The following is a 10,102-nucleotide window of genomic DNA, read 5'->3' on the forward strand; positions in this document are numbered from 1 at the left end:
CCCTGCCTTTGCCACTCTGATTCGGAAGCCCAGTTAGTTCCCCTTGGTTCTTGACCTCTGATTTAGCTTGGCTAGCTCCCCCTTTCTGAGGAGTGACTTCCACATATACATACTTCTAATAACCCTTCTGCTTGGCTGGCCCAGAAGCTGCCTCCTTATGCACCAATAAGCAGTCACCACAGAGCACAGCCCAGTTTTATAGGCCTAGATAAGTATAGATGCTTCCTCTGCCCCCTCTAGAGGTGTTCATGGCTCTTAGCCTTGGAATTTCTGTTCTCTTCAATCATCTCCTTCTCTTCTGTTTTGCTTGTCAGAAGCATATTCATTAGCTAGATGTTAAGGCTGGTTCTACCTTTCAGGGACGCTTGGCTTTTAGAGCTATTATCCTAGTCTAGTATCTGGGCCTAGTCTCACTCATGGTCTTAGGGCTTTTGATGACTTTTCCTACTGAGTAATATTCTGTGGAGGTTTCTACCACATGCTTTCTTTCCTGCCAGGATTAGTCAGAAATTAGCCCCAAATTGCCATCTTCCTATTCCAAAAGTCAACTCTATGTTCCATGTATTGGGTCTGAGGGAGGCTTGTAGCCCTTAGCTTATTTTGGGACCTATGATTAACATACCCTGGGTCTAAATAATGAAGTTGCAAGTCCAGTGGTGGTTTGCAATTTCTATATAGAAGCTTAAGGGCAGAAATCTGATTGGGAGGGGAGGGAGTCAGAAGATTTGTCTTGAAGTTGAGTGTGAGTTATGTGATTAGCTGACCAGGACTGACCACCAGAAAAATAAACACAAAGATATGATTAATAAAAATACATACTTTGTTCGTAGAAGTTAGTTTAACAAATGTAGAATCTCTGGCCTTTAAAAAAACCTTTTGTTGACTAGTTATTTCATTTACTTAGTTTCTTCCTTCCCCAAAGTATGATACCATTAACCAGTGAATTTTAAATGCATGCTTTGCTGACTTTTTCTATTTATTTTTATTTAGTTTACTTTATGTGAAGGGGGAGGGAGTTCACTGCCACTGATGCCAACAACTCTTCCTCATATCCTCCACGCAGTCTTTTCCTTGGTGAGTTGTACTGTAAAATTCTAATCATTACTGTTGTGCAATATCAAAATGCCTTATTTATGTAGCAATTGCAGCACACTTGTCCACACCCAGGGAAACAAGGTGATGTTCCACCTGAAATTATTTCCACTGAGGTGATAGATGATGCCATGATTGTGGATGAACTCACTGAGGAAATGAGTATAGGAAGAAGGATGCAGAAAGCTGAGGACCAGAGCGTGGGAGAGGGGAAGGCTACATTTCAGAGGAGGAAGAGGATCTGCACCACACTGAGCAATGAGCAGACGCTGAGATGGAAGGATGACTAGGAGAATGAGCTGTGGTTGAAGCCATGGTAAGAAGAAGGTGATGGCCAATAGTGTGTTTGAAGAATAAGGGAGGGACTTGCTGTCATCTGTAAAGTAGGAACTTCCTCATCTCCATCATTTATAAAAATTTTACACTAGATTATTCAATTCTATTCAACAAGTATTTATTGTGCTGAATCCTAACTGTGGTGGAGTTGTATAAAAGAGGTACAAATTGTTTCAAAGTAATTTGTCTTTATAAACGAATATACCAGTAATTTATACATAAAATCTCTATCAGTTTTGACTGGTATATTTATTAAATGGAAACCACAGACCTATTTCAGTGACATTTAAAAAACATATTTTGGTATCCTTTCATTCCTGTGATGCCTTTTTTTTTTAAACCCTTATGTAGTTTTTTTCTTACTATAAAATAGTACATAATCATTAAAAATACATTTATACATAAAATTATAACTCATCTTAGCCCCAAAAGATAGCCATCCTCAATATTTTGATTTCTACCATTCCAGATTTCTACTATGTGTGTCTGTGTGTGTGTGTATGTGTGTTTAATAAAACTGGACTTATTCCATACATTTTTCAATTTTGTTTCCATTTAATAATGTATGGTGAACAATCTTTGATACCGTACATCTCTTGAAACAATGTTTAGTGGGCTGCTTGGATTTTAATATATGAGTGTAACCTAATTTAATTATACAATGTCCTATTACTAGAAACTTAGATCTTCCCTAATTTTTCAATATTATAAACAGTGCTATGTTAAGTATCTTTGAAGCGAAATCTATGATTGTTTTCTTCATCTAAATTCTTGAAGTGGAATTGATGGGTTAATGGTAAAAACACTTTAAAGGCTTTGGTGGAAATTGCCAGGTTGCTCTCTAAAGCTGTAACAGATTGTGCTCCTGCTAGCAGTACATGTCCTTGCCCTTCCCCAAGTTATCCTGAGGATGGGGAAGTAGGAAGTCCATAATGCTCCTTTCTCTCTCTTTCCCCCAAACTCTTTTTCTCTCCTCTCCTGTGTTCTTTGGGGGAAAGAGGAAAACCACTTCTGTCTCTTCATTCCTCCGTATAACTCAGTCTGTATTCACACCAATAGCAGTGAACTCTGAATTAGAAATTTTGGAATCAGGGTCTTTGTTCTCGGTAGCGGTCAATTCATTTTTGGTTTCACTGCCACGTTTCCGGCCAGGAAAACAGAAATCACTCTAAGTATTTAAATTAGAGGGAATTTCATCCAGAGAATTAGCTATAAAAGTGAAGGAAGAGCTGGGAAGCCACTCAAGGGAAGGCGAGGCAATCCAGAGATCAGCAACAGCTGAAGGAACAAAGGTAAGTTAGAAGCTGGAACTTTGGAGCGCCAGCCCGAGGGCAGCTGCAGTCACAGGGGACACGCGATTTCTATCGGAGATGCTGGCCTAGGCGGAGGGACACAAGGAGGTCCTCTGGCTCCGGCGTCCCTCTGACTTCCATTCTTCGTCGGTGCCTCTCGTTGACTGAATTCAGCAGGGACTCAGGGGGCCCAGGGCGCGGTCTGTGAGTGTCAGCCTCACTGGAGAGGAAGAGGAGCGGATCTGATAAGAACAAGGTCGCGGACTGACGGGTGGGTAGGGCCAGTGGGAGGGGAGGGAGCACGTGATCGCTCTGCTGCGTAAGCTGGCTTTTGTCTCTTTCTAGTTAGTCCACTTCTTAAGGGTGGGTGAGGCAGGGAACTATGTTCTGACTTTTATTTTTGTGTCCTTTAAAAGCCTCTCATAAATATTGTTTACATTGAACCCAATTTAACGGTTTCTCAGCTCTCTTTTAGTCGTGTATCACTGACCGGCTCCCCTCGGAATTTTTAGTGAGATGAAACATTTGAAAACCTTTGCACAGATGGTGGGCAACCTTCCCTGCCCTTTTTGCTAGACAGTTTAGTTACTCTCAGTAGCTGATGGGAGGTGTTCTCAGCTGCCATTTGGTGGGAGAGGCTAGCGTCACATTACTGCTCCAGTTTTCTCTCTCGGGGACCTAGCAGGTGTTTGAGGACAACGACTGTCTCATCTACTCACATGGAGTCTTTGTAGTCATTTATAGCACATCTGTTGTTTTTAGAGCCTTATTTTCATCCAAATATGTGTGTATGTACAGTCGACCCTTGAACAATGTGGGGGTTAGGGGCGCCGAACCTCCAGACAGTTCAAAATTTGTGTATAACTTTACAATTGACCCTCCATATGTGGTTCTCTTCTGGAGATTCAACCAACTGTGTAGTACTACAGTACCTATTTAAGTGAAAAAAAAAAATCCACATATAAGTGGATATCATGGCAAGATACTGAAAAATGGGTTAAATAGTGTTAAACAATTAGAATAGTTTGGATTAAACATTTCATCTGGCATGAAATGTTTCTGGGTATATGCATGTCTGATCTTCCAGAATTTGCTTTATCTGCATGAATACTCCTCCTTCCTCCTACATATACAACAATGAACTCTTACCTTCCTGCTTGCTTTCTATTAGCCTATGACTTGTTAATCTCGGGTCCTGCCCCCTTCGAGGGTCTCAGGAGATCCTGGGTCCATGTGTCTCTGATTTATATGCAAAATTTTGTATGTAGTATATGTGTGGTGTGCCTTTTGTGGGGGCAGGGGTGGGGAGAGAAAGTGTTTCATCCTGTGTTCTATCCCCAGTCTGTTTCTGTCTTCTTTCTTTATTCTGCCTGAACCTTCAGCTCCTGATTCTTTCCCTCATTCAGAAGATGACTTAGCCTCTTCATTTAGGAATGCAGTTGAGCCCCTTGTTTCATACAACCTTTCCTTCACTTCAGCATGTTGTAGAAGATACAGAGTTGAAGTTTTCCTATTGTCCTGGATTTGGTGACTTGGGTCCAAAAATGAGGACAGAGAAAGTAAGTACCACACATTCTGGAGAGAGTTGCTAATGATTGGGGACATTCACCCTTTCGGAGGCTTACAAGGAAGTAGTAGATGGCCCTGGTACCTCACACCACTAACCACCCGTCCCTCATCACCCTACCTCATTCCCAGTCAATGTAAGGTATAAAATGACTCAAGGAGGGAGTCATGAGCTTAGTAGGGAGTATTTTCCCCTCCTTTTGCCTCCCAAACCAAGCAAGAAGATATCAAAGAGAGTCTACATGAAAGAGAGACCACTTTCTCCTTCCCTACTTAGACTGTCTATTTGGACAGTGGACTTGTTTAGCTCTGCATTTATCTGAGAAGAGGAAAGGCAACTGGAAGTGGAAGGACAGAGAGTGGGTTAGTGGTGGAATAGCCTGTATTCTTTCTGTTTGGCTGAGTAAGGATATACGAGTTTCTTGTGGTCACAGGGACACTGAGGAAGACAGCTGAGCTTGAGCCATCTTGCTGGTAGCCTATGCCAGAGGCTGCCTGCTGGAGTTAGGAGGGTTAAAGGAAATGACCTGGAGTAAGATTGTCTACATTAAGTCACAAATCAGCTGGGAGGACCCATGGGACTTTCTACAGAACACGCACAAGTGCCCCATAAGAGATCCAGCATTTTCACATCTGCCAAACATCCACAGCCAACAGTGGTTTGTGATAACAACTACCTTGTTTTAAAGTAAGTATTTACTTTTCTGTCTATTCCACTAGGTCATGTATTTTATGAAAGAAGGAATGTTATCTTGTTAATCAAGGTACTTCAACACTGGCAATACATTTTAGATGTCAAATACCCTGAGTTCTGCATGATTTTCAAATGTTCCACCAAACATTAGTATAGAGTGTCCATACATAAGGAAATCTCATCTGTTATTACCTATCCTAACACGGTATTTAATTTAGTATTTTTTTAATGGAATGGCTTCTCTTAAATCCTAATTTACTCATTCCTTATAATTTGGTGCAAACATCTGAGCACTTCCATAAGTCTTCTGTCATAGTCTTGTACAATCATTTATGTATTGAAATACCTATTAATTTATTGTAAGTTATTGTTCTTTATTTCTCTTTTCTATTAGAGTTAGGACATTTTATTGATGTTTTGAAATTACGTGTATAGATATCTTGTATTATCTATGAGTTTCATTTTAGGTTAGTAAAGGTGCTGTTATTTAAAATATTTATTGGAAGAAAGGAGGCTTAGGTCTGATAGCATCGAGAGTCACTGTGTAGCCATTGGTTTTCAAAGTGCTGTTTCGAGCCACAGAGCTCAAACGTTTTACTCATGGGTGCCCTGAAATAATAATACCTACCGCACCACAGTTTTACGTTGAAATCTAACATTTATTATCCACACTTATATTTATATATTGTTAATAAGAGATAGAAAATATTAATCATTTTATAAATTGAAATAAGCTAAGGATTGACTATAATGTTAAAAAAAATTCATGATGACTTGATAAAGTAGACTTTTAACTGTCTTATTGAATAAAAGCACACCAAAACCAAAATCAGTTACTTAATTTTTTATCCATGGGTTTTATTCAGTGTATCTCCATATTTTGGTGGCCTATAAAACTTTCCAGTTAGATTTTGTTTGTTTGTTTGAAGTCATGTTATTGAGGTATAATTTATATACAGTGAAATTCAACTTAAATGTGTACCCCAGTTACTTTTAAAAGGAAATATATCACAAACGTATTTTCCTTTGGCTATACCAATGTAGAGAATCCCAGCATAGCTACTAACCACTCCATTTCCAATGCCAGGTTTACCCTTAACAGAAGTATGTATACGGTGAGAAAGGCAGGAAGTCCCATTAGTTTAAGGCACCTTGATTAATCTTTCAATGTTTCCCTAGACCAATATCTTCATTTATAGATCCCTTTGTTACGGGCCCCAGTTTTACACTCTAGAACAATTCATCATAGTAAGGTTTGGCAGGGGCAAGGGACATGACTTTCTTTTTTAAAGTAGGGGAAGGACTGTGTGAGCACAAGCGCATTCTTGGGCAGATCAGTTTTAGGAAAGAGTACATGTGGAAGACGAGGGTCTAGAAAGGGATTCCCCTGAAACCATCTGTACATACATGGCTCTTGGAAAATCCCCCTGTCCGAGGGCTGCTGCCCAGAGGTTCAAGGCTCAGGAGCTCTGTCTGAGAGGTACGAAGGGCAGGGGACGTGGGTTTGTGGGCTCACCTCCGCTACTTCATCTGAAACAGCTGGGCTTCTTTTCTGTTCCACTTTAAACTTTTGTTTGAAGGGAGCGTTTTGCTGCTAAAAATAACAATTTGAAAAACACAGCATCCATGGGGAACCATTTAAGAGGTTCAAGCAGGGAAGTGACACAATTAAGTTTTTGTTTCAAAAGATCACTCTGGCACCTAAACATATCATCGTGGAGGATGGATTTGAGGCAGGTGAGATTCGAGGCCCAGAGACTTGTCACAGAGGCTGTTGAAACAATCCGAAGGAAAATTTGTAAGAACTAGCAATTCTCGGCTCCATCCCAGAGCATCAGTATCCCCTTTAGATGGAGCAGGGGCTTCATGGATTGCAAATCCCCATCCAGCTGCCTCTCAGTTTGCATTTCCTGGATGGCCCTGGAGGGCCTTTGCCTCTGTGACCCCTGCCTTAGGGAATTTTTGACTCTTTCCTCCTCACCTGTAGATCCTGTCTACCACCAAATCCTGTTGTTTCTTCCTTCAAATTATCTCATATTTGTTTCTCTCTCTCAGTTACTGTGCCACTGTCTTAGACCAGCCACTTAACATTTCATACTTAGATTTTTTCCAGGAGCCTCTTAACCTATCTCCTGCTTTCAATCTGTCTGCCAACCAATCCTACATTGCCACTGTAGCTACTCGTATTGTTTTCCATGACATATTGCAGCCATGCAAAGAGAGTACAGTTCTGTCAAATTTTGCTTCAGATTTCTCCTCCTCTTCCAGTCTTTGGCTTCTCTAGAAAATTCTAAGTAAAACAGAAGATTAAAATGGGGATTAATACATTTCCATTCTCTAGAAACTTGTTTAGATCTAGATCATTTTCCTTTGCTTCTTTTTATCTGAGATATTTGTAAATTGAGCAGGACCTAAAAAGTGAGGGAACACATGCCACTTTTTTTTCAGTGAGATTTTGTGAAGTGAGTAGAATTTTAAATAGAGTGGAGAAGGAAATATAACCAAGGATATTATATCTGGGACTTCATGGTATCAGATGCTCCCAAAGGGTGGTAAGTTATTACTGGGAATGGTAGTAATGGTGAAGGGTGGGACTAGGAACATAGGGAAGCAGTATACCAACCTGAGAAAAGAGGCCAAGCGTAGACAAGCAGTGGAAACCACTGGGACTTTTCTGGATACTCACAGAGGTGCCAGTCCAGGCTTGGACGGAGCAAATGGGTGAAAAATGGGTTCACCTGGAGCTTGAATCATTATGAAGATGAATATACATGGTTGCTTCTCTTGACAGTCCTTAAATTCCTTCTTAGGAATCACTGGTTCTCCATGAAGCATTTTCCATGAAAACTGATATTTATGACTCTCACAGTATGTATCAGTTCAACTCTTAGAATACATATCTAGATGGGTAAGTTAGAAGCTGGGATCTGATTTGAAAACATTTTAAAATTTAAAACTTCTTAACTTATAAATGAAAGCGATGCATGAATTTAAGGTAAAAACCTTGACCCTTTAAACAATAATAGTAGCTCTTTGAGGATGTTGAATATTATGAGAAGTGGACTGGACCCAAGGTCTAGAACCGTACTGTGCACAGCTATGGAGGGTGAGGGAAATGGGGAGATGGAGAGTGGGCCACATGAACAATAATGGGGGTTTGACCTGTTTTCAGAATTTTCTGTCTTTCCCTCACTGGGGCTAAAAGAAATAATGTGGAATTTTAGTAAAGTCTTTCTCTGCCTTTAATACATTTCACTATGTTTCTCTTTTTATACTGCCTCCTTCTCTCCCTTTTTGAAATGCTGCATTTGAAATGTATCCCCTTTTGACTTTTTAGTCTTAGTTTCTGTGGCTGCTCTCTGCCCTTTGTTGGCAAGTTCTCTTGGACCTGTCTGTCTTGTGCATAGGAGACAATCACACATAAATGAAAGCCTTTTTTTCTGCAAAACAGTTTGGTCAAGCAGAGAGAAAACTGGAAAGTGTTTCATTTCTCTGGAATCTTAGAGGCCAGGAGGCATGGTCTGGTGTAGAGCAAACCTGAGGGTCCAGAATTAGCTGTGAAATCAGGTGAGTTACAAGTTCAGGATTGAACTAGAAGTCTGCTTGGGGCATCAAGGCTTGACATGGAGAATGGCATGAGCCCGAACCCCATGGTGACCTCAGAACTCAGCAAGGGTCTTGAGGCTCCTTTGGCCTGCACATGACTGAGGTCAGGATTTCTTTGCACTAAGGAACAGGGCAGCTTGGAAATTACAGTAGTTTCTAGCAGCTAGCTAATTTGATGCTCCACGATTTAGTTCTGGATCAGATGTGAGGTGTTAGGGCTGGCTCTGTCCCAGAAGAAATTATAGATGGTGTCAGCAAAGTAGTTGGAGGCATTAGTGACCCTACAGAGAGAAAGCTGGATCCTAGCTGGGTGCTGCTCAGGCCAGCAGGAACTTTAGGTTTCCCAGGCTTTGTATGAGTTGCAGTAGGGCCACCAAATACAGTCAAATCTTATTGTCCTTATCAGTGAGAACATAATTAGATAGTTGAAATATGTAGATTATCAAAGTTCTCATTTATCTAATATTTTCAGTGTCCCCCAAAATGAAAAAACAAAATAAAAACCTTTCATCGGATGTTAAGAAGAGACAGCATTAAGTGATTAACTTTAATCCTTCATTTCCCTTTCCCACTTCCTAATGTTAGTGGCCAGTTGGAAGGAAGGGGGAAGGGGCAAGATGCTTGAAATGACATATCATGCATTTGAACTTATCTAGGAGTCTGGGCAACAGTGGTGTTGATCCTCATCTGGGTCTGCAGGTTTTCCAAAGAGAATCATTTGGGTCTTTGATGGCCATTACCCTCTAAGCATGGCTTCACACAGTGAGTTAGATAAGTTAGCAGAGTATCTGCACAGAGCCCCACCTTAGAGACCAGGAAACCTGGATTCTACTCTCTGCGCTATTAAAAAACCATATAGGGTTGGAGGAGAGGGATGGGGGAGGAAGCTATGAGACTTCCCTTTCTGGGACTCAGTTTTCAATTATCTTTAGAAAAGAGGAGTGAATAATATAAGATTCTGGGATTCTGGCAGAGATCATATCCTTTGGATTTGCTTCTTTCATTAAACTAATTGCTTGAAAAGTATTATTTGGTTGACTGGGTCTGAAGTTAGAGCCATGTCTTTTTCAGATTGTCCCATCACCCTTTTGACTGTTCTGTCCTTCCTTTCCTTGCTCAGATAGAATGAAATTTCTTTACATTAACAGTGTCAGGAGCTGGAACTGGAGTTACATCTGTTTGTATTAAAGACAGCTGTCTTCAAGTTTCCATTTCTACTGGGCTGGGGGCAAGAGATTTTGTTGGGGACTTGAATTTGGCCCCAGGGATTCCAACTGTATGTTCCTCAAAGGTAAGTCTGTATCATTCAGCTTTTTGTATTCACCTCCATAGCTCGTGCAAGACAGCCAGTGCTCAATAAAGACGTACGTACCTAAGAATAAAATGGCATTGTCTTTAATTTCCCCCCAAACCACTAGGTGTCGCCTTCATCTCAGAGAAACTAAGCCCCTCCTCTCCCTGCACACCCATCGCCTCCCTCTACTCAAGGAGCTCTCAGCTTCTCTGCACTGTGATT

The 10,102-nt window shown here is 40.8% G+C and overlaps 1 protein-coding gene across 2 annotated transcripts in view; it reads left to right on the forward strand.

The window, feature by feature from the left end:
* Positions 1-10,038, forward strand: part of RGP1 (RGP1 homolog, RAB6A GEF complex partner 1) — a 41,176-nt gene extending 31,138 nt beyond the window's left edge. The window contains exons 10-11 of one of the 2 annotated variants that reach the window (XR_010382717.1): positions 991-1,074; positions 1,168-10,038. The gene's annotated coding sequence lies outside the window, so the exon portion shown is untranslated. Of the gene's footprint in view, positions 1-990 lie in introns of both variants that reach the window. The other variant, XR_010382716.1, reaches the window with a different exon arrangement.
* Positions 10,039-10,102: the final 64 nt, after the last annotated feature.

The sequence above is a fragment of the Camelus dromedarius genome, chromosome 10, assembly GCF_036321535.1.
Source record: "Camelus dromedarius isolate mCamDro1 chromosome 10, mCamDro1.pat, whole genome shotgun sequence".
Lineage (NCBI taxonomy): Eukaryota > Metazoa > Chordata > Mammalia > Artiodactyla > Camelidae > Camelus > Camelus dromedarius.